We start from the raw sequence: 22,202 nt of genomic DNA, 5'->3' as shown, positions 1-22,202 counted from the left end.
TTGGAGTCTGCAGCTGCAGATGTACTTAGTGCATGGTATAGGACCAGGAGGGGCCTGCTGGCAGAACTGTGGCCACTAAACCAAAGGGACCCTCAGGCCAAGAAGGGGACACTGGCTTCTTATTGCAGGAAGCCAAGCGCAGGGACCCAGGCTGGCAGAAGGAGTGGCGCTTCCAAGCCACAGACCACCAATGTTTCCTGGACTCTGGAGCTCTTTATTCCTCTCTCCATGCCCTGCCGCCCCCTGCCCCTGCCCCCATTTGCTGCTGGTAAGTTCATTTTCCCAGTCTGGCTCCCGTGCAGAGAGGGCCTGGAGGCCGAGGTGGAAGGTAGCAGCGAGTTGGCCCGCGCTTGGCCCTCCTGCGGTTGCCGCTTCAGCACCAGACTGTCATACACACCTGGTAGTTGGCATTGCCTCCCGGGTTCCGGCTGAGTGGCATGAAGGTGGGCGGGGGTGGAGGGTGCTCGGTAGCCTGGACGTCGGGCAGGAGGTGAGAGGGGCGGAGGAGCAGCGCTGAGCTGGGAGCCGGGGCCCGCTGGTCCGAGGCCTCGGCCAGTACCGTGAGGGAGGCGGAGGTGGCCACAGGGCGCCGCAAGGGCAGGATCTCAGCCCATTCGGCCAGCGGGTGCCGCACCTCGTGGGGATCGCGGGAGTAATCCAAGTGTCCCGTGGAGGGATGCAGGCTGCGGTTGGACTCGCTGTGAGCACAGCTGGGGAGGCTACGTCTGTGGGCCGGTGGGGTGTCGCGCTACCAGGCTTCGGGCCGGTAGACCCGAGGCACCAGAGCGGATGGAGGCTCAGAGCCCTCCAGACCCAGACTCCGCCATGGGCCCAGTTGCCGTCATTTCGGCCCGCGAGCCCCTCGACCTGCACCTGGCCGCCCCCACCGGCGCCCAGCCCCGGCGCCGCCACCTGTGTGCCGGTGTGTCCCTCCACAGCTCCCTCCGACAAAAGCCCCCCCACACCCCGCCCCTCTGGCGTGTCACCGCGGCCGGGTGCAGGAGCGGGATCGAGGGCAGGGGCCGCTTCCCCGGGCCTGCCGGCCACCAGGGGCGGGGTCCTGAGCTCGGCGGGGGGTGTGGGGGCAAGGGTGGCCTTGCCGGGGCTGAGGGGCCGTGGCGACTCAATGGTGGCTCCCGGTGGCTTCGGGCCGGCTGCTGTCGGGCAGGAGGGCCGGCCCGGGCTGCGGCCGGGCTGCGCCTAGCGCCGCGTGGGCGGGCAGGGCCGATGCCCAAGGGACCGCGGGCCCCGGGCCCTGAAGCCTCCGGGGCCACGTCCCTGTGAGCGACGTGCGGGATCTTGGGCGGGGCGCCAAGCGCCGAAGGGTTTGCTGGGTCACGGCCGCCCTGGGCTGGGAGGTGGTCGCCAAACCCTCCGCCGCCGCCCGATACCCGAGACCTCCGTTCCCCCTGCCTGGGCGGGCGAGGGGGCCCTGTCGGGGCGGGCCGGCCGCCAGGCTGGCGTTAAGGCGCCAGCGCCAGCGAAACTGGGCCTCAAGAGGCAGCCGTCGGCCCCCGCCCCCGTCTACGGCCATACCACCCTGAACGCGCCCGATCTCGTCTGATCTCGGAAGCTAAGCAGGGTCGGGCCTGGTTAGTACTTGGATGGGAGACCGCCTGGGAATACCGGGTGCTGTAGGCTTTTTGCCTCCCGCTCCGCCCGCCTTCTCCTTTACTCGCCCGCGGCGGGGGCCGCCGGCTCCGCCCCCGCCGGGCCCCGCTGCAGGCCCCACCTCCTCAGGCCCCTCCCACCACGGCGCGCGCCGGCGGGGGCGCTCCCCGCCGGCCCGGCCGGCCAGGCGGCCAGAAGGCGGCCCTGGAAGGCAGCCGCACCCCAGACGCTCCCGGGGTGGCTGGCCCGGACCCAGACTCCGCCGCGGGCCCAGTGGCCGTCCTTTCGGCCCGCGAGCCCCTCGACCTGCACCTGGCCGCCCCCACCGGCGCCCAGCCCCGGCGCCGCCACCTGTGTGCCTGTGTGTCCCTCCACAGCTCCCTCCGACAAAAGCCCCGCCCCACCACCACCCCGCCCCTCTGGCGTGTCACCGCGGTTGGGTGCGGGAGCGGGATCGAGGGCAGGGGCCGCTTCCCCGGGCCTGCCGGCCACCAGGGGCGGGGTCCTGAGCTCGGCGGGGGGTGTGGGGGCAAGGGTGGCCTTGCCGGGGCAGAGGGGCCGTGGCGACTCAATGGTGGCTCCCGGTGGCTTCGGGCCGGCTGCTGTCGGGCAGGAGGGCCGGCCCGGGCTGCGGCCGGGCTGCGCCTAGCGCCGCGTGGGCGGGCAGGACCGATGCCCAAGGGACCGCGGGCCCCGGGCCCTGAAGCCTCCGGGGCCACGTCCCTGTGAGCGACGTGCGGGATCTTGGGCGGGGCGCCAAGCGCCGAAGGGTTTGCTGGGTCACGGCCGCCCTGGGCTGGGAGGTGGTCGCCAAACCCTCCGCTGCCGCCCGATACCCGAGACCTCCGTTCCCCCTGCCTGGGCGGGCGAGGGGGCCCTGCCGGGGCGGGCCGGCCGCCAGGCTGGCGTTAAGGCGCCAGCGCCAGCGAAACTGGGCCTCAAGAGGCCGCCCGCGGCCCCCCGCCCCCGTCTACGGCCATACCACCCTGAACGCGCCCGATCTCGTCTGATCTCGGAAGCTAAGCAGGGTCGGGCCTGGTTAGTACTTGGATGGGAGACCGCCTGGGAATACCGGGTGCTGTAGGCTTTTTGCCTCCCGCTCCGCCCGCCTTCTCCTTTACTCGCCCGCGGCGGGGGCCGCCGGCTCCGCCCCCGCCGGGCCCCGCTGCAGGCCCCACCTCCTCAGGCCCCTCCCACCACGGCGCGCGCCGGCGGGGGCGCTCCCCGCCGGCCCGGCCGGCCAGGCGGCCAGAAGGCGGCCCTGGAAGGCAGCCGCACCCCAGACGCTCCCGGGGTGGCTGGCCCAGACCCAGACTCCGCCGCGGGCCCAGTGGCCGTCCTTTCGGCCCGCGAGCCCCTCGACCTGCACCTGGCCGCCCCCACCGGCGCCTAGCCCCGGCGCCGCCATCTGTGTGCCGGTGTGTCCCTCCACAGCTCCCTCCGACAAAAGCCCCGCCCCACCACCACCCCGCCCCTCTGGCGTGTCACCGCGGTTGGGTGCTGGAGCGGGATCGAGGGCAGGGGCCGCTTCCCCGGGCCTGCCGGCCACCAGGGGCGGGGTCCTGAGCTCGGCGGGGGGTGTGGGGACAAGGGTGGCCTTGCCGGGGCTGAGGGGCCGTGGCGACTCAATGGTGGCTCCCGGTGGCTTCGGGCCGGCTGCTGTCGGGCAGGAGGGCCGGCCCGGGCTGCGGCCGGGCTGCGCCTAGCTCCGCGTGGGCGGGCAGGACCGATGCCCAAGGGACCACGGGCCCCGGGGCCTGAAGCCTCCGGGGCCACGTCCCTGTGAGCGACGTGCGGGATCTTGGGCGGGGCGCCAAGCGCCGAAGGGTTTGCTGGGTCACGGCCGCCCTGGGCTGGGAGGTGGTCGCCAAACCCTCCGCCGCCGCCCGATACCCGAGACCTCCGTTCCCCCTGCCTGGGCGGGCGAGGGGGCCCTGCCGGGGCGGGCCGGCCGCCAGGCTGGCGTTAAGGCGCCAGCGCCGGCGAAACTGGGCCTCAAGAGGCAGCCGTCGGCCCCCGCCCCCGTCTACGGCCATACCACCCTGAACGCGCCCGATCTCGTCTGATCTCGGAAGCTAAGCAGGGTCGGGCCTGGTTAGTACTTGGATGGGAGACCGCCTGGGAATACCGGGTGCTGTAGGCTTTTTGCCTCCCGCTCCGCCCGCCTTCTCCTTTACTCGCCCGCGGCGGGGGGGCCGCCGGCTCCGCCCCCGCCGAGCCCCGCTGCAGGCAGTAGTCAAGGTGGTTTACCTGCCCGAGCAGGAAGCTTGGGCGACGGCAGAAGTGGGAAGAAACTCTTGAGCGCAGGTTCTTGGGATCCACGGAGCAGCGCATGCACATGCCATGGGTGCCTACACAGCTGGCTTGCTTGTCTGTGGGGAAAGGCGAGATGGGTCAGGGCCTGGGTTCCTGAGGGGCTGAGAATCAAGGCAGGGATAGAAGAAAGGGGACAGGCCCACATCCCCTGAACCCACGCCGGCGCCCACTCACCTTTGTGGAAAATACGATTGAAAAGTGCCCGCAAGAATCTCTTCAGATGCCTCCAGAGTTGAGGGAAGAAGGGGAGGGGGGAGGCCGGGAGCAGGGTGAGCCCTGAAATCCAACCCTTGTCCTGTCACACCCCAGCAGCCCTCCCACCTCAGCCCCTTCAAGACCCCAGGGCTCCCCCAACCGCGCTGCACAGATCCTGCCCTGACCATAGTCACCATGTTGATCCCCACGTTGAGCAAGATGAAGCTGACCGGGATCAGAAGAATTGAGTATCCTTGCTCCTGGCATTTCCTGGGGATGGGGCCAGTGAACGGCTCGGCTCGGTAGTAGTTTCGCTCACCCATGGCCGTTGGTCCCAGGACTGCCTGGGCCCTCTGCCCTCCAGTTTTAACTGGGAGCCAGACTGGGTCATAATGGGGCAGGTGGTGAGGTCACAGTGAGGGAGGGGGATGAAAAGGAGGGCCCAGAGTGGCATTCCCTGGTAACCAGGGTCAGGTAAGCTGAGCCTGGACAGTCAAACAGGGCCCGGTGGCCGGCATACATCCCCTCGAGCGGTCACTCATTCGCTCACCGCCCGCTGACTCACTTGTTCAAATGACACATTGCGTCTCTTGGCCCCTCTTGAGACTAGGAAGACCTTGGCCTCAGAGGCCTGCTGAAGGCCTGGCTGGAGTCCAGAGCCTCAGCCTTCTTCATGCCCTTCACTGGGCCTGGAGCTGGACCTGCCCAGATGTGGAACCTCCCAGTTTGGAAGCAACGTCTTGTATGAGGCTCTCTGTGGACAGGGACAGCTGAGACACAGAGGAGGTGCCCAGAGACCAGGGGTTTGGAGTCTGCAGCTGCAGATGTACTTAGTGCATGGTATAGGACCAGGAGGGGCCTGCTGGCAGAACTGTGGCCACTAAACCAAAGGGACCCTCAGGCCAAGAAGGGGACACTGGCTTCTTATTGCAGGAAGCCAAGCGCAGGGACCCAGGCTGGCAGAAGGAGTGGCGCTTCCAAGCCACAGACCACCAATGTTTCCTGGACTCTGGAGCTCTTTATTCCTCTCTCCATGCCCTGCCGCCCCCTGCCCCTGCCCCCATTTGCTGCTGGTAAGTTCATTTTCCCAGTCTGGCTCCCGTGCAGAGAGGGCCTGGAGGCCGAGGTGGAAGGTAGCAGCGAGTTGGCCCGCGCTTGGCCCTCCTGCGGTTGCCGCTTCAGCACCAGACTGTCATACACACCTGGTAGTTGGCATTGCCTCCCGGGTTCCGGCTGAGTGGCATGAAGGTGGGCGGGGGTGGAGGGTGCTCGGTAGCCTGGACGTCGGGCAGGAGGTGAGAGGGGCAGAGGAGCAGCGCTGAGCTGGGAGCCGGGGCCCGCTGGTCCGAGGCCTCGGCCAGTACCGTGAGGGAGGCGGAGGTGGCCACAGGGCGCCGCAAGGGCAGGATCTCAGCCCATTCGGCCAGCGGGTGCCGCACCTCGTGGGGATCGCGGGAGTAATCCAAGTGTCCCGTGGAGGGATGCAGGCTGCGGTTGGACTCGCTGTGAGCACAGCTGGGGAGGCTACGTCTGTGGGCCGGTGGGGTGTCGCGCTACCAGGCGTCGGGCCGGTAGACCCGAGGCACCAGAGCGGATGGAGGCTCAGAGCCCTCCAGACCCAGACTCCGCCATGGGCCCAGTTGCTGTCCTTTTGGCCCGCGAGCCCCTCGACCTGCACCTGGCCGCCCCCACCGGCGCCCAGCCCCGGCGCCGCCACCTGTGTGCCTGTGTGTCCCTCCACAGCTCCCTCCGACAAAAGCCCCGCCCCACCACCACCCCGCCCCTCTGGCGTGTCACCGCGGTTGGGTGCGGGAGGGGGATCGAGGGCAGGGGCCGCTTCCCCGGGCCTGCCGGCCACCAGGGGCGGGGTCCTGAGCTCGGCGGGGGGTGTGGGGGCAAGGGTGGCCTTGCCGGGGCAGAGGGGCCGTGGCGACTCAATGGTGGCTCCCGGTGGCTTCGGGCCGGCTGCTGTCGGGCAGGAGGGCCGGCCCGGGCTGCGGCCGGGCTGCGCCTAGCGCCGCGTGGGCGGGCAGGACCGATGCCCAAGGGACCGCGGGCCCCGGGCCCTGAAGCCTCCGGGGCCACGTCCCTGTGAGCGACGTGCGGGATCTTGGGCGGGGCGCCAAGCGCCGAAGGGTTTGCTGGGTCACGGCCGCCCTGGGCTGGGAGGTGGTCGCCAAACCCTCCGCCGCCGCCCGATACCCGAGACCTCCGTTCCCCCTGCCTGGGCGGGCGAGGGGGCCCTGCCGGGGCGGGCCGGCCGCCAGGCTGGCGTTAAGGCGCCAGCGCCAGCGAAACTGGGCCTCAAGAGGCCGCCCGCGGCCCCCCGCCCCCGTCTACGGCCATACCACCCTGAACGCGCCCGATCTCGTCTGATCTCGGAAGCTAAGCAGGGTCGGGCCTGGTTAGTACTTGGATGGGAGACCGCCTGGGAATACCGGGTGCTGTAGGCTTTTTGCCTCCCGCTCCGCCCGCCTTCTCCTTTACTCGCCCGAGGCGGGGGCCGCCGGCTCCGCCCCCGCCGGGCCCCGCTGCAGGCCCCACCTCCTCAGGCCCCTCCCACCACGGCGCGCGCCGGCGGGGGCGCTCCCCGCCGGCCCGGCCGGCCAGGCGGCCAGAAGGCGGCCCTGGAAGGCAGCCGCACCCCAGACGCTCCCGGGGTGGCTGGCCCAGACCCAGACTCCGCCGCGGGCCCAGTGGCCGTCCTTTCGGCCCGCGAGCCCCTCGACCTGCACCTGGCCGCCCCCACCGGCGCCTAGCCCCGGCGCCGCCATCTGTGTGCCGGTGTGTCCCTCCACAGCTCCCTCCGACAAAAGCCCCGCCCCACCACCACCCCGCCCCTCTGGCGTGTCACCGCGGTTGGGTGCTGGAGCGGGATCGAGGGCAGGGGCCGCTTCCCCGGGCCTGCCGGCCACCAGGGGCGGGGTCCTGAGCTCGGCGGGGGGTGTGGGGGCAAGGGTGGCCTTGCCGGGGCTGAGGGGCCGTGGCGACTCAATGGTGGCTCCCGGTGGCTTCGGGCCGGCTGCTGTCAGGCAGGAGGGCCGGCCCGGGCTGCGGCCGGGCTGCGCCTAGCTCCGCGTGGGCGGGCAGGACCGATGCCCAAGGGACCACGGGCCCCGGGGCCTGAAGCCTCCGGGGCCACGTCCCTGTGAGCGACGTGCGGGATCTTGGGCGGGGCGCCAAGCGCCGAAGGGTTTGCTGGGTCACGGCCGCCCTGGGCTGGGAGGTGGTCGCCAAACCCTCCGCCGCCGCCCGATACCCGAGACCTCCGTTCCCCCTGCCTGGGCGGGCGAGGGGGCCCTGCCGGGGCGGGCCGGCCGCCAGGCTGGCGTTAAGGCGCCAGCGCCAGCGAAACTGGGCCTCAAGAGGCCGCCCGCGGCCCCCGCCCCCGTCTACGGCCATACCACCCTGAACGCGCCCGATCTCGTCTGATCTCGGAAGCTAAGCAGGGTCGGGCCTGGTTAGTACTTGGATGGGAGACCGCCTGGGAATACCGGGTGCTGTAGGCTTTTTGCCTCCCGCTCCGCCCGCCTTCTCCTTTACTCGCCCGCGGCGGGGGGGCCGCCGGCTCCGCCCCCGCCGAGCCCCGCTGCAGGCAGTAGTCAAGGTGGTTTACCTGCCCGAGCAGGAAGCTTGGGCGACGGCAGAAGTGGGAAGAAACTCTTGAGCACAGGTTCTTGGGATCCACGGAGCAGCGCATGCACATGCCATGGGTGCCTACACAGCTGGCTTGCTTGTCTGTGGGGAAAGGCGAGATGGGTCAGGGCCTGGGTTCCTGAGGGGCTGAGAATCAAGGCAGGGATAGAAGAAAGGGGACAGGCCCACATCCCCTGAACCCACGCCGGCGCCCACTCACCTTTGTGGAAAATACGATTGAAAAGTGCCCGCAAGAATCTCTTCAGATGCCTCCAGAGTTGAGGGAAGAAGGGGAGGGGGGAGGCCGGGAGCAGGGTGAGCCCTGAAATCCAACCCTTGTCCTGTCACACCCCAGCAGCCCTCCCACCTCAGCCCCTTCAAGACCCCAGGGCTCCCCCAACCGCGCTGCACAGATCCTGCCCTGACCATAGTCACCATGTTGATCCCCACGTTGAGCAAGATGAAGCTGACCGGGATCAGAAGAATTGAGTATCCTTGCTCCTGGCATTTCCTGGGGATGGGGCCAGTGAACGGCTCGGCTCGGTAGTAGTTTCGCTCACCCATGGCCGTTGGTCCCAGGACTGCCTGGGCCCTCTGCCCTCCAGTTTTAACTGGGAGCCAGACTGGGTCATAATGGGGCAGGTGGTGAGGTCACAGTGAGGGAGGGGGATGAAAAGGAGGGCCCAGAGTGGCATTCCCTGGTAACCAGGGTCAGGTAAGCTGAGCCTGGACAGTCAAACAGGGCCCGGTGGCCGGCATACATCCCCTCGAGCGGTCACTCATTCGCTCACCGCCCGCTGACTCACTTGTTCAAATGACACATTGCGTCTCTTGGCCCCTCTTGAGACTAGGAAGACCTTGGCCTCAGAGGCCTGCTGAAGGCCTGGCTGGAGTCCAGAGCCTCAGCCTTCTTCATGCCCTTCACTGGGCCTGGAGCTGGACCTGCCCAGATGTGGAACCTCCCAGTTTGGAAGCAACGTCTTGTATGAGGCTCTCTGTGGACAGGGACAGCTGAGACACAGAGGAGGTGCCCAGAGACCAGGGGTTTGGAGTCTGCAGCTGCAGATGTACTTAGTGCATGGTATAGGACCAGGAGGGGCCTGCTGGCAGAACTGTGGCCACTAAACCAAAGGGACCCTCAGGCCAAGAAGGGGACACTGGCTTCTTATTGCAGGAAGCCAAGCGCAGGGACCCAGGCTGGCAGAAGGAGTGGCGCTTCCAAGCCACAGACCACCAATGTTTCCTGGACTCTGGAGCTCTTTATTCCTCTCTCCATGCCCTGCCGCCCCCTGCCCCTGCCCCCATTTGCTGCTGGTAAGTTCATTTTCCCAGTCTGGCTCCCGTGCAGAGAGGGCCTGGAGGCCGAGGTGGAAGGTAGCAGCGAGTTGGCCCGCGCTTGGCCCTCCTGCGGTTGCCGCTTCAGCACCAGACTGTCATACACACCTGGTAGTTGGCATTGCCTCCCGGGTTCCGGCTGAGTGGCATGAAGGTGGGCGGGGGTGGAGGGTGCTCGGTAGCCTGGACGTCGGGCAGGAGGTGAGAGGGGCGGAGGAGCAGCGCTGAGCTGGGAGCCGGGGCCCGCTGGTCCGAGGCCTCGGCCAGTACCGTGAGGGAGGCGGAGGTGGCCACAGGGCGCCGCAAGGGCAGGATCTCAGCCCATTCGGCCAGCGGGTGCCGCACCTCGTGGGGATCGCGGGAGTAATCCAAGTGTCCCGTGGAGGGATGCAGGCTGTGGTTGGACTCGCTGTGAGCACAGCTGGGGAGGCTACGTCTGTGGGCCGGTGGGGTGTCGCGCTACCAGGCGTCGGGCCGGTAGACCCGAGGCACCAGAGCGGATGGAGGCTCAGAGCCCTCCAGACCCAGACTCCGCCATGGGCCCAGTTGCTGTCCTTTTGGCCCGCGAGCCCCTCGACCTGCACCTGGCCGCCCCCACCGGCGCCCAGCCCCGGCGCCGCCACCTGTGTGCCTGTGTGTCCCTCCACAGCTCCCTCCGACAAAAGCCCCGCCCCACCACCACCCCGCCCCTCTGGCGTGTCACCGCGGTTGGGTGCGGGAGCGGGATCGAGGGCAGGGGCCGCTTCCCCGGGCCTGCCGGCCACCAGGGGCGGGGTCCTGAGCTCGGCGGGGGGTGTGGGGGCAAGGGTGGCCTTGCCGGGGCAGAGGGGCCGTGGCGACTCAATGGTGGCTCCCGGTGGCTTCGGGCCGGCTGCTGTCGGGCAGGAGGGCCGGCCCGGGCTGCGGCCGGGCTGCGCCTAGCGCCGCGTGGGCGGGCAGGACCGATGCCCAAGGGACCGCGGGCCCCGGGCCCTGAAGCCTCCGGGGCCACGTCCCTGTGAGCGACGTGCGGGATCTTGGGCGGGGCGCCAAGCGCCGAAGGGTTTGCTGGGTCACGGCCGCCCTGGGCTGGGAGGTGGTCGCCAAACCCTCCGCCGCCGCCCGATACCCGAGACCTCCGTTCCCCCTGCCTGGGCGGGCGAGGGGGCCCTGCCGGGGCGGGCCGGCCGCCAGGCTGGCGTTAAGGCGCCAGCGCCAGCGAAACTGGGCCTCAAGAGGCCGCCCGCGGCCCCCCGCCCCCGTCTACGGCCATACCACCCTGAACGCGCCCGATCTCGTCTGATCTCGGAAGCTAAGCAGGGTCGGGCCTGGTTAGTACTTGGATGGGAGACCGCCTGGGAATACCGGGTGCTGTAGGCTTTTTGCCTCCCGCTCCGCCCGCCTTCTCCTTTACTCGCCCGCGGCGGGGGCCGCCGGCTCCGCCCCCGCCGGGCCCCGCTGCAGGCCCCACCTCCTCAGGCCCCTCCCACCACGGCGCGCGCCGGCGGGGGCGCTCCCCGCCGGCCCGGCCGGCCAGGCGGCCAGAAGGCGGCCCTGGAAGGCAGCCGCACCCCAGACGCTCCCGGGGTGGCTGGCCCAGACCCAGACTCCGCCGCGGGCCCAGTGGCCGTCCTTTCGGCCCGCGAGCCCCTCGACCTGCACCTGGCCGCCCCCACCGGCGCCTAGCCCCGGCGCCGCCATCTGTGTGCCGGTGTGTCCCTCCACAGCTCCCTCCGACAAAAGCCCCGCCCCACCACCACACCGCCCCTCTGGCGTGTCACAGCGGTTGGGTGCTGGAGCGGGATCGAGGGCAGGGGCCGCTTCCCCGGGCCTGCCGGCCACCAGGGGCGGGGTCCTGAGCTCGGCGGGGGGTGTGGGGGCAAGGGTGGCCTTGCCGGGGCTGAGGGGCCGTGGCGACTCAATGGTGGCTCCCGGTGGCTTCGGGCCGGCTGCTGTCAGGCAGGAGGGCCGGCCCGGGCTGCGGCCGGGCTGCGCCTAGCTCCGCGTGGGCGGGCAGGACCGATGCCCAAGGGACCACGGGCCCCGGGGCCTGAAGCCTCCGGGGCCACGTCCCTGTGAGCGACGTGCGGGATCTTGGGCGGGGCGCCAAGCGCCGAAGGGTTTGCTGGGTCACGGCCGCCCTGGGCTGGGAGGTGGTCGCCAAACCCTCCGCCGCCGCCCGATACCCGAGACCTCCGTTCCCCCTGCCTGGGCGGGCGAGGGGGCCCTGCCGGGGCGGGCCGGCCGCCAGGCTGGCGTTAAGGCGCCAGCGCCAGCGAAACTGGGCCTCAAGAGGCCGCCCGCGGCCCCCGCCCCCGTCTACGGCCATACCACCCTGAACGCGCCCGATCTCGTCTGATCTCGGAAGCTAAGCAGGGTCGGGCCTGGTTAGTACTTGGATGGGAGACCGCCTGGGAATACCGGGTGCTGTAGGCTTTTTGCCTCCCGCTCCGCCCGCCTTCTCCTTTACTCGCCCGCGGCGGGGGGGCCGCCGGCTCCGCCCCCGCCGAGCCCCGCTGCAGGCAGTAGTCAAGGTGGTTTACCTGCCCGAGCAGGAAGCTTGGGCGACGGCAGAAGTGGGAAGAAACTCTTGAGCACAGGTTCTTGGGATCCACGGAGCAGCGCATGCACATGCCATGGGTGCCTACACAGCTGGCTTGCTTGTCTGTGGGGAAAGGCGAGATGGGTCAGGGCCTGGGTTCCTGAGGGGCTGAGAATCAAGGCAGGGATAGAAGAAAGGGGACAGGCCCACATCCCCTGAACCCACGCCGGCGCCCACTCACCTTTGTGGAAAATACGATTGAAAAGTGCCCGCAAGAATCTCTTCAGATGCCTCCAGAGTTGAGGGAAGAAGGGGAGGGGGGAGGCCGGGAGCAGGGTGAGCCCTGAAATCCAACCCTTGTCCTGTCACACCCCAGCAGCCCTCCCACCTCAGCCCCTTCAAGACCCCAGGGCTCCCCCAACCGCGCTGCACAGATCCTGCCCTGACCATAGTCACCATGTTGATCCCCACGTTGAGCAAGATGAAGCTGACCGGGATCAGAAGAATTGAGTATCCTTGCTCCTGGCATTTCCTGGGGATGGGGCCAGTGAACGGCTCGGCTCGGTAGTAGTTTCGCTCACCCATGGCCGTTGGTCCCAGGACTGCCTGGGCCCTCTGCCCTCCAGTTTTAACTGGGAGCCAGACTGGGTCATAATGGGGCAGGTGGTGAGGTCACAGTGAGGGAGGGGGATGAAAAGGAGGGCCCAGAGTGGCATTCCCTGGTAACCAGGGTCAGGTAAGCTGAGCCTGGACAGTCAAACAGGGCCCGGTGGCCGGCATACATCCCCTCGAGCGGTCACTCATTCGCTCACCGCCCGCTGACTCACTTGTTCAAATGACACATTGCGTCTCTTGGCCCCTCTTGAGACTAGGAAGACCTTGGCCTCAGAGGCCTGCTGAAGGCCTGGCTGGAGTCCAGAGCCTCAGCCTTCTTCATGCCCTTCACTGGGCCTGGAGCTGGACCTGCCCAGATGTGGAACCTCCCAGTTTGGAAGCAACGTCTTGTATGAGGCTCTCTGTGGACAGGGACAGCTGAGACACAGAGGAGGTGCCCAGAGACCAGGGGTTTGGAGTCTGCAGCTGCAGATGTACTTAGTGCATGGTATAGGACCAGGAGGGGCCTGCTGGCAGAACTGTGGCCACTAAACCAAAGGGACCCTCAGGCCAAGAAGGGGACACTGGCTTCTTATTGCAGGAAGCCAAGCGCAGGGACCCAGGCTGGCAGAAGGAGTGGCGCTTCCAAGCCACAGACCACCAATGTTTCCTGGACTCTGGAGCTCTTTATTCCTCTCTCCATGCCCTGCCGCCCCCTGCCCCTGCCCCCATTTGCTGCTGGTAAGTTCATTTTCCCAGTCTGGCTCCCATGCAGAGAGGGCCTGGAGGCCGAGGTGGAAGGTAGCAGCGAGTTGGCCCGCGCTTGGCCCTCCTGCGGTTGCCGCTTCAGCACCAGACTGTCATACACACCTGGTAGTTGGCATTGCCTCCCGGGTTCCGGCTGAGTGGCATGAAGGTGGGCGGGGGTGGAGGGTGCTCGGTAGCCTGGACGTCGGGCAGGAGGTGAGAGGGGCGGAGGAGCAGCGCTGAGCTGGGAGCCGGGGCCCGCTGGTCCGAGGCCTCGGCCAGTACCGTGAGGGAGGCGGAGGTGGCCACAGGGCGCCGCAAGGGCAGGATCTCAGCCCATTCGGCCAGCGGGTGCCGCACCTCGTGGGGATCGCGGGAGTAATCCAAGTGTCCCGTGGAGGGATGCAGGCTGCGGTTGGACTCGCTGTGAGCACAGCTGGGGAGGCTACGTCTGTGGGCCGGTGGGGTGTCGCGCTACCAGGCGTCGGGCCTGTAGACCCGAGGCACCAGAGCGGATGGAGGCTCAGAGCCCTCCAGACCCAGACTCCGCCATGGGCCCAGTTGCTGTCCTTTTGGCCCGCGAGCCCCTCGACCTGCACCTGGCCGCCCCCACCGGCGCCCAGCCCCGGCGCCGCCACCTGTGTGCCTGTGTGTCCCTCCACAGCTCCCTCCGACAAAAGCCCCGCCCCACCACCACCCCGCCCCTCTGGCGTGTCACCGCGGTTGGGTGCGGGAGCGGGATCGAGGGCAGGGGCCGCTTCCCCGGGCCTGCCGGCCACCAGGGGCGGGGTCCTGAGCTCGGCGGGGGGTGTGGGGGCAAGGGTGGCCTTGCCGGGGCTGAGGGGCCGTGGCGACTCAATGGTGGCTCCCGGTGGCTTCGGGCCGGCTGCTGTCGGGCAGGAGGGCCGGCCCGGGCTGCGGCCGGGCTGCGCCTAGCGCCGCGTGGGCGGGCAGGACCGATGCCCAAGGGACCGCGGGCCCCGGGCCCTGAAGCCTCCGGGGCCACGTCCCTGTGAGCGACGTGCGGGATCTTGGGCGGGGCGCCAAGCGCCGAAGGGTTTGCTGGGTCACGGCCGCCCTGGGCTGGGAGGTGGTCGCCAAACCCTCCGCCGCCGCCCGATACCCGAGACCTCCGTTCCCCCTGCCTGGGCGGGCGAGGGGGCCCTGCCGGGGCGGGCCGGCCGCCAGGCTGGCGTTAAGGCGCCAGCGCCAGCGAAACTGGGCCTCAAGAGGCCGCCCGCGGCCCCCCGCCCCCGTCTACGGCCATACCACCCTGAACGCGCCCGATCTCGTCTGATCTCGGAAGCTAAGCAGGGTCGGGCCTGGTTAGTACTTGGATGGGAGACCGCCTGGGAATACCGGGTGCTGTAGGCTTTTTGCCTCCCGCTCCGCCCGCCTTCTCCTTTACTCGCCCGCGGCGGGGGCCGCCGGCTCCGCCCCCGCCGGGCCCCGCTGCAGGCCCCACCTCCTCAGGCCCCTCCCACCACGGCGCGCGCCGGCGGGGGCGCTCCCCGCCGGCCCGGCCGGCCAGGCGGCCAGAAGGCGGCCCTGGAAGGCAGCCGCACCCCAGACGCTCCCGGGGTGGCTGGCCCAGACCCAGACTCCGCCGCGGGCCCAGTGGCCGTCCTTTCGGCCCGCGAGCCCCTCGACCTGCACCTGGCCGCCCCCACCGGCGCCTAGCCCCGGCGCCGCCATCTGTGTGCCGGTGTGTCCCTCCACAGCTCCCTCCGACAAAAGCCCCGCCCCACCACCACCCCGCCCCTCTGGCGTGTCACCGCGGTTGGGTGCTGGAGCGGGATCGAGGGCAGGGGCCGCTTCCCCGGGCCTGCCGGCCACCAGGGGCGGGGTCCTGAGCTCGGCGGGGGGTGTGGGGGCAAGGGTGGCCTTGCCGGGGCTGAGGGGCCGTGGCGACTCAATGGTGGCTCCCGGTGGCTTCGGGCCGGCTGCTGTCAGGCAGGAGGGCCGGCCCGGGCTGCGGCCGGGCTGCGCCTAGCTCCGCGTGGGCGGGCAGGACCGATGCCCAAGGGACCACGGGCCCCGGGGCCTGAAGCCTCCGGGGCCACGTCCCTGTGAGCGACGTGCGGGATCTTGGGCGGGGCGCCAAGCGCCGAAGGGTTTGCTGGGTCACGGCCGCCCTGGGCTGGGAGGTGGTCGCCAAACCCTCCGCCGCCGCCCGATACCCGAGACCTCCGTTCCCCCTGCCTGGGCGGGCGAGGGGGCCCTGCCGGGGCGGGCCGGCCGCCAGGCTGGCGTTAAGGCGCCAGCGCCAGCGAAACTGGGCCTCAAGAGGCAGCCGTCGGCCCCCGCCCCCGTCTACGGCCATACCACCCTGAACGCGCCCGATCTCGTCTGATCTCGGAAGCTAAGCAGGGTCGGGCCTGGTTAGTACTTGGATGGGAGACCGCCTGGGAATACCGGGTGCTGTAGGCTTTTTGCCTCCCGCTCCGCCCGCCTTCTCCTTTACTCGCCCGCGGCGGGGGGGCCGCCGGCTCCGCCCCCGCCGAGCCCCGCTGCAGGCAGTAGTCAAGGTGGTTTACCTGCCCGAGCAGGAAGCTTGGGCGACGGCAGAAGTGGGAAGAAACTCTTGAGCACAGGTTCTTGGGATCCACGGAGCAGCGCATGCACATGCCATGGGTGCCTACACAGCTGGCTTGCTTGTCTGTGGGGAAAGGCGAGATGGGTCAGGGCCTGGGTTCCTGAGGGGCTGAGAATCAAGGCAGGGATAGAAGAAAGGGGACAGGCCCACATCCCCTGAACCCACGCCGGCGCCCACTCACCTTTGTGGAAAATACGATTGAAAAGTGCCCGCAAGAATCTCTTCAGATGCCTCCAGAGTTGAGGGAAGAAGGGGAGGGGGGAGGCCGGGAGCAGGGTGAGCCCTGAAATCCAACCCTTGTCCTGTCACACCCCAGCAGCCCTCCCACCTCAGCCCCTTCAAGACCCCAGGGCTCCCCCAACCGCGCTGCACAGATCCTGCCCTGACCATAGTCACCATGTTGATCCCCACGTTGAGCAAGATGAAGCTGACCGGGATCAGAAGAATTGAGTATCCTTGCTCCTGGCATTTCCTGGGGATGGGGCCAGTGAACGGCTCGGCTCGGTAGTAGTTTCGCTCACCCATGGCCGTTGGTCCCAGGACTGCCTGGGCCCTCTGCCCTCCAGTTTTAACTGGGAGCCAGACTGGGTCATAATGGGGCAGGTGGTGAGGTCACAGTGAGGGAGGGGGATGAAAAGGAGGGCCCAGAGTGGCATTCCCTGGTAACCAGGGTCAGGTAAGCTGAGCCTGGACAGTCAAACAGGGCCCGGTGGCCGGCATACATCCCCTCGAGCGGTCACTCATTCGCTCACCGCCCGCTGACTCACTTGTTCAAATGACACATTGCGTCTCTTGGCCCCTCTTGAGACTAGGAAGACCTTGGCCTCAGAGGCCTGCTGAAGGCCTGGCTGGAGTCCAGAGCCTCAGCCTTCTTCATGCCCTTCACTGGGCCTGGAGCTGGACCTGCCCAGATGTGGAACCTCCCAGTTTGGAAGCAACGTCTTGTATGAGGCTCTCTGTGGACAGGGACAGCTGAGACACAGAGGAGGTGCCCAGAGACCAGGGGTTTGGAGTCTGCAGCTGCAGATGTACTTAGTGCATGGTATAGGACCAGGAGGGGCCTGCTGGCAGAACTGTGGCCACTAAACCAAAGGGACCCTCAGGCCAAGAAGGGGACACTGGCTTCTTATTGCAGGAAGCCAAGCGCAGGGACCCAGGCTGGCAGAAGGAGTGGCGCTTCCAAGCCACAGACCACCAATGTTTCCTGGACTCTGGAGCTCTTTATTCCTCTCTCCATGCCCTGCCGCCCCCTGCCCCTGCCCCCATTTGCTGCTGGTAAGTTCATTTTCCCAGTCTGGCTCCCGTGCAGAGAGGGCCTGGAGGCCGAGGTGGAAGGTAGCAGCGAGTTGGCCCGCGCTTGGCCCTCCTGCGGTTGCCGCTTCAGCACCAGACTGTCATACACACCTGGTAGTTGGCATTGCCTCCCGGGTTCCGGCTGAGTGGCATGAAGGTGGGCGGGGGTGGAGGGTGCTCGGTAGCCTGGACGTCGGGCAGGAGGTGAGAGGGGCGGAGGAGCAGCGCTGAGCTGGGAGCCGGGGCCCGCTGGTCCGAGGCCTCGGCCAGTACCGTGAGGGAGGCGGAGGTGGCCACAGGGCGCCGCAAGGGCAGGATCTCAGCCCATTCGGCCAGCGGGTGCCGTACCTCGTGGGGATCGCGGGAGTAATCCAAGTGTCCCGTGGAGGGATGCAGGCTGCGGTTGGACTCGCTGTGAGCACAGCTGGGGAGGCTACGTCTGTGGGCCGGTGGGGTGTCGCGCTACCAGGCGTCGGGCCGGTAGACCCGAGGCACCAGAGCGGATGGAGGCTCAGAGCCCTCCAGACCCAGACTCCGCCATGGGCCCAGTTGCTGTCCTTTTGGCCCGCGAGCCCCTCGACCTGCACCTGGCCGCCCCCACCGGCGCCCAGCCCCGGCGCCGCCACCTGTGTGCCTGTGTGTCCCTCCACAGCTCCCTCCGACAAAAGCCCCGCCCCACCACCACCCCGCCCCTCTGGCGTGTCACCGCGGTTGGGTGCGGGAGCGGGATCGAGGGCAGGGGCCGCTTCCCCGGGCCTGCCGGCCACCAGGGGCGGGGTCCTGAGCTCGGCGGGGGGTGTGGGGGCAAGGGTGGCCTTGCCGGGGCTGAGGGGCCGTGGCGACTCAATGGTGGCTCCCGGTGGCTTCGGGCCGGCTGCTGTCGGGCAGGAGGGCCGGCCCGGGCTGCGGCCGGGCTGCGCCTAGCGCCGCGTGGGCGGGCAGGACCGATGCCCAAGGGACCGCGGGCCCCGGGCCCTGAAGCCTCCGGGGCCACGTCCCTGTGAGCGACGTGCGGGATCTTGGGCGGGGCGCCAAGCGCCGAAGGGTTTGCTGGGTCACGGCCGCCCTGGGCTGGGAGGTGGTCGCCAAACCCTCCGCCGCCGCCCGATACCCGAGACCTCCGTTCCCCCTGCCTGGGCGGGCGAGGGGGCCCTGCCGGGGCGGGCCGGCCGCCAGGCTGGCGTTAAGGCGCCAGCGCCAGCGAAACTGGGCCTCAAGAGGCCGCCCGCGGCCCCCCGCCCCCGTCTACGGCCATACCACCCTGAACGCGCCCGATCTCGTCTGATCTCGGAAGCTAAGCAGGGTCGGGCCTGGTTAGTACTTGGATGGGAGACCGCCTGGGAATACCGGGTGCTGTAGGCTTTTTGCCTCCCGCTCCGCCCGCCTTCTCCTTTACTCGCCCGCGGCGGGGGCCGCCGGCTCCGCCCCCGCCGGGCCCCGCTGCAGGCCCCACCTCCTCAGGCCCCTCCCACCACGGCGCGCGCCGGCGGGGGCGCTCCCCGCCGGCCCGGCCGGCCAGGCGGCCAGAAGGCGGCCCTGGAAGGCAGCCGCACCCCAGACGCTCCCGGGGTGGCTGGCCCAGACCCAGACTCCGCCGCGGGCCCAGTGGCCGTCCTTTCGGCCCGCGAGCCCCTCGACCTGCACCTGGCCGCCCCCACCGGCGCCTAGCCCCGGCGCCGCCATCTGTGTGCCGGTGTGTCCCTCCACAGCTCCCTCCGACAAAAGCCCCGCCCCACCACCACCCCGCCCCTCTGGCGTGTCACAGCGGTTGGGTGCTGGAGCGGGATCGAGGGCAGGGGCCGCTTCCCCGGGCCTGCCGGCCACCAGGGGCGGGGTCCTGAGCTCGGCGGGGGGTGTGGGGGCAAGGGTGGCCTTGCCGGGGCTGAGGGGCCGTGGCGACTCAATGGTGGCTCCCGGTGGCTTCGGGCCGGCTGCTGTCAGGCAGGAGGGCCGGCCCGGGCTGCGGCCGGGCTGCGCCTAGCTCCGCGTGGGCGGGCAGGACCGATGCCCAAGGGACCACGGGCCCCGGGGCCTGAAGCCTCCGGGGCCACGTCCCTGTGAGCGACGTGCGGGATCTTGGGCGGGGCGCCAAGCGCCGAAGGGTTTGCTGGGTCACGGCCGCCCTGGGCTGGGAGGTGGTCGCCAAACCCTCCGCCGCCGCCCGATACCCGAGACCTCCGTTCCCCCTGCCTGGGCGGGCGAGGGGGCCCTGCCGGGGCGGGCCGGCCGCCAGGCTGGCGTTAAGGCGCCAGCGCCAGCGAAACTGGGCCTCAAGAGGCCGCCCGCGGCCCCCGCCCCCGTCTACGGCCATACCACCCTGAACGCGCCCGATCTCGTCTGATCTCGGAAGCTAAGCAGGGTCGGGCCTGGTTAGTACTTGGATGGGAGACCGCCTGGGAATACCGGGTGCTGTAGGCTTTTTGCCTCCCGCTCCGCCCGCCTTCTCCTTTACTCGCCCGCGGCGGGGGGGCCGCCGGCTCCGCCCCCGCCGGGCCCCGCTGCAGGACCCACCTCCTCAGGCCCCTCCCACCACGGCGCGCGCCGGCGGGGGCGCTCCCCGCCGGCCCGGCCGGCCAGGCGGCCAGAAGGCGGCCCTGGAAGGCAGCCGCACCCCAGACGCTCCCGTGGTGGCTGGCCCAGACCCAGACTCCGCCGCGGGCCCAGTGGCCGTCCTTTCGGCCCGCGAGCCCCTCGACCTGCACCTGGCCGCCCCCACCGGCGCCTAGCCCCGGCGCCGCCATCTGTGTGCCGGTGTGTCCCTCCACAGCTCCCTCCGACAAAAGCCCCGCCCCACCACCACCCCGCCCCTCTGGCGTGTCACCGCGGTTGGGTGCTGGAGCGGGATCGAGGGCAGGGGCCGCTTCCCCGGGCCTGCCGGCCACCAGGGGCGGGGTCCTGAGCTCGGCGGGGGGTGTGGGGGCAAGGGTGGCCTTGCCGGGGCTGAGGGGCCGTGGCGACTCAATGGTGGCTCCCGGTGGCTTCGGGCCGGCTGCTGTCAGGCAGGAGGGCCGGCCCGGGCTGCGGCCGGGCTGCGCCTAGCTCCGCGTGGGCGGGCAGGACCGATGCCCAAGGGACCACGGGCCCCGGGGCCTGAAGCCTCCGGGGCCACGTCCCTGTGAGCGACGTGCGGGATCTTGGGCGGGGCGCCAAGCGCCGAAGGGTTTGCTGGGTCACGGCCGCCCTGGGCTGGGAGGTGGTCGCCAAACCCTCCGCCGCCGCCCGATACCCGAGACCTCCGTTCCCCCTGCCTGGGCGGGCGAGGGGGCCCTGCCGGGGCGGGCCGGCCGCCAGGCTGGCGTTAAGGCGCCAGCGCCAGCGAAACTGGGCCTCAAGAGGCAGCCGTCGGCCCCCGCCCCCGTCTACGGCCATACCACCCTGAACGCGCCCGATCTCGTCTGATCTCGGAAGCTAAGCAGGGTCGGGCCTGGTTAGTACTTGGATGGGAGACCGCCTGGGAATACCGGGTGCTGTAGGCTTTTTGCCTCCCGCTCCGCCCGCCTTCTCCTTTACTCGCCCGCGGCGGGGGGGCCGCCGGCTCCGCCCCCGCCGAGCCCCGCTGCAGGCAGTAGTCAAGGTGGTTTACCTGCCCGAGCAGGAAGCTTGGGCGACGGCAGAAGTGGGAAGAAACTCTTGAGCACAGGTTCTTGGGATCCACGGAGCAGCGCATGCACATGCCATGGGTGCCTACACAGCTGGCTTGCTTGTCTGTGGGGAAAGGCGAGATGGGTCAGGGCCTGGGTTCCTGAGGGGCTGAGAATCAAGGCAGGGATAGAAGAAAGGGGACAGGCCCACATCCCCTGAACCCACGCCGGCGCCCACTCACCTTTGTGGAAAATACGATTGAAAAGTGCCCGCAAGAATCTCTTCAGATGCCTCCAGAGTTGAGGGAAGAAGGGGAGGGGGGAGGCCGGGAGCAGGGTGAGCCCTGAAATCCAACCCTTGTCCTGTCACACCCCAGCAGCCCTCCCACCTCAGCCCCTTCAAGACCCCAGGGCTCCCCCAACCGCGCTGCACAGATCCTGCCCTGACCATAGTCACCATGTTGATCCCCACGTTGAGCAAGATGAAGCTGACCGGGATCAGAAGAATTGAGTATCCTTGCTCCTGGCATTTCCTGGGGATGGGGCCAGTGAACGGCTCGGCTCGGTAGTAGTTTCGCTCACCCATGGCCGTTGGTCCCAGGACTGCCTGGGCCCTCTGCCCTCCAGTTTTAACTGGGAGCCAGACTGGGTCATAATGGGGCAGGTGGTGAGGTCACAGTGAGGGAGGGGGATGAAAAGGAGGGCCCAGAGTGGCATTCCCTGGTAACCAGGGTCAGGTAAGCTGAGCCTGGACAGTCAAACAGGGCCCGGTGGCCGGCATACATCCCCTCGAGCGGTCACTCATTCGCTCACCGCCCGCTGACTCACTTGTTCAAATGACACATTGCGTCTCTTGGCCCCTCTTGAGACTAGGAAGACCTTGGCCTCAGAGGCCTGCTGAAGGCCTGGCTGGAGTCCAGAGCCTCAGCCTTCTTCATGCCCTTCACTGGGCCTGGAGCTGGACCTGCCCAGATGTGGAACCTCCCAGTTTGGAAGCAACGTCTTGTATGAGGCTCTCTGTGGACAGGGACAGCTGAGACACAGAGGAGGTGCCCAGAGACCAGGGGTTTGGAGTCTGCAGCTGCAGATGTACTTAGTGCATGGTATAGGACCAGGAGGGGCCTGCTGGCAGAACTGTGGCCACTAAACCAAAGGGACCCTCAGGCCAAGAAGGGGACACTGGCTTCTTATTGCAGGAAGCCAAGCGCAGGGACCCAGGCTGGCAGAAGGAGTGGCGCTTCCAAGCCACAGACCACCAATGTTTCCTGGACTCTGGAGCTCTTTATTCCTCTCTCCATGCCCTGCCGCCCCCTGCCCCTGCCCCCATTTGCTGCTGGTAAGTTCATTTTCCCAGTCTGGCTCCCGTGCAGAGAGGGCCTGGAGGCCGAGGTGGAAGGTAGCAGCGAGTTGGCCCGCGCTTGGCCCTCCTGCGGTTGCCGCTTCAGCACCAGACTGTCATACACCTGGTAGTTGGCATTGCCTCCCGGGTTCCGGCTGAGTGGCATGAAGGTGGGCGGGGGTGGAGGGTGCTCGGTAGCCTGGACGTCGGGCAGGAGGTGAGAGGGGCGGAGGAGCAGCGCTGAGCTGGGAGCCGGGGCCCGCTGGTCCGAGGCCTCGGCCAGTACCGTGAGGGAGGCAGAGGTGGCCACAGGGCGCCGCAAGGGCAGGATCTCAGCCCATTCGGCCAGCGGGTGCCGCACCTCGTGGGGATCGCGGGAGTAATCCAAGTGTCCCGTGGAGGGATGCAGGCTGCGGTTGGACTCGCTGTGAGCACAGC

General features: G+C 69.3%; 12 non-coding genes across 12 annotated transcripts; all 12 read left to right on the top strand.

Annotated features, from left to right (window-relative positions):
* Positions 1-1,522: 1,522 nt before the first annotated feature.
* Positions 1,523-1,641, top strand: LOC137213867 (5S ribosomal RNA). The gene has a single exon (XR_010938486.1). It is a non-coding gene; the product is annotated as a 5S ribosomal RNA (ribosomal RNA).
* Positions 1,642-2,579: 938 nt separating this feature from the next.
* LOC137213866 (5S ribosomal RNA) lies at positions 2,580-2,698 on the top strand. The gene has a single exon (XR_010938485.1). It is a non-coding gene; the product is annotated as a 5S ribosomal RNA (ribosomal RNA).
* A 937-nt stretch (positions 2,699-3,635) lies between these two features.
* LOC137213865 (5S ribosomal RNA) lies at positions 3,636-3,754 on the top strand. The gene has a single exon (XR_010938484.1). It is a non-coding gene; the product is annotated as a 5S ribosomal RNA (ribosomal RNA).
* Positions 3,755-6,456: 2,702 nt separating this feature from the next.
* Positions 6,457-6,575, top strand: LOC137213864 (5S ribosomal RNA). Its single transcript, XR_010938483.1, has one exon. It is a non-coding gene; the product is annotated as a 5S ribosomal RNA (ribosomal RNA).
* A 937-nt stretch (positions 6,576-7,512) lies between these two features.
* LOC137213863 (5S ribosomal RNA) lies at positions 7,513-7,631 on the top strand. Its single transcript, XR_010938482.1, has one exon. It is a non-coding gene; the product is annotated as a 5S ribosomal RNA (ribosomal RNA).
* Positions 7,632-10,333: 2,702 nt separating this feature from the next.
* On the top strand, positions 10,334-10,452 carry LOC137213862 (5S ribosomal RNA). Its single transcript, XR_010938481.1, has one exon. It is a non-coding gene; the product is annotated as a 5S ribosomal RNA (ribosomal RNA).
* A 937-nt stretch (positions 10,453-11,389) lies between these two features.
* Positions 11,390-11,508, top strand: LOC137213861 (5S ribosomal RNA). Its single transcript, XR_010938480.1, has one exon. It is a non-coding gene; the product is annotated as a 5S ribosomal RNA (ribosomal RNA).
* Positions 11,509-14,210: 2,702 nt separating this feature from the next.
* LOC137213860 (5S ribosomal RNA) lies at positions 14,211-14,329 on the top strand. The gene has a single exon (XR_010938479.1). It is a non-coding gene; the product is annotated as a 5S ribosomal RNA (ribosomal RNA).
* A 937-nt stretch (positions 14,330-15,266) lies between these two features.
* Positions 15,267-15,385, top strand: LOC137213858 (5S ribosomal RNA). Its single transcript, XR_010938477.1, has one exon. It is a non-coding gene; the product is annotated as a 5S ribosomal RNA (ribosomal RNA).
* Positions 15,386-18,087: 2,702 nt separating this feature from the next.
* LOC137213857 (5S ribosomal RNA) lies at positions 18,088-18,206 on the top strand. The gene has a single exon (XR_010938476.1). It is a non-coding gene; the product is annotated as a 5S ribosomal RNA (ribosomal RNA).
* A 937-nt stretch (positions 18,207-19,143) lies between these two features.
* LOC137213856 (5S ribosomal RNA) lies at positions 19,144-19,262 on the top strand. Its single transcript, XR_010938475.1, has one exon. It is a non-coding gene; the product is annotated as a 5S ribosomal RNA (ribosomal RNA).
* Positions 19,263-20,201: 939 nt separating this feature from the next.
* LOC137213854 (5S ribosomal RNA) lies at positions 20,202-20,320 on the top strand. Its single transcript, XR_010938474.1, has one exon. It is a non-coding gene; the product is annotated as a 5S ribosomal RNA (ribosomal RNA).
* Positions 20,321-22,202: the final 1,882 nt, after the last annotated feature.

The sequence above is a fragment of the Pseudorca crassidens genome, chromosome 19 (assembly GCF_039906515.1).
Source record: "Pseudorca crassidens isolate mPseCra1 chromosome 19, mPseCra1.hap1, whole genome shotgun sequence".
In the NCBI taxonomy this organism is placed as follows: Eukaryota; Metazoa; Chordata; class Mammalia; order Artiodactyla; family Delphinidae; genus Pseudorca; species Pseudorca crassidens.
Note: the sequence above shows the minus strand (reverse complement) of the source record. Positions and strands in the feature narration are given on the sequence as shown.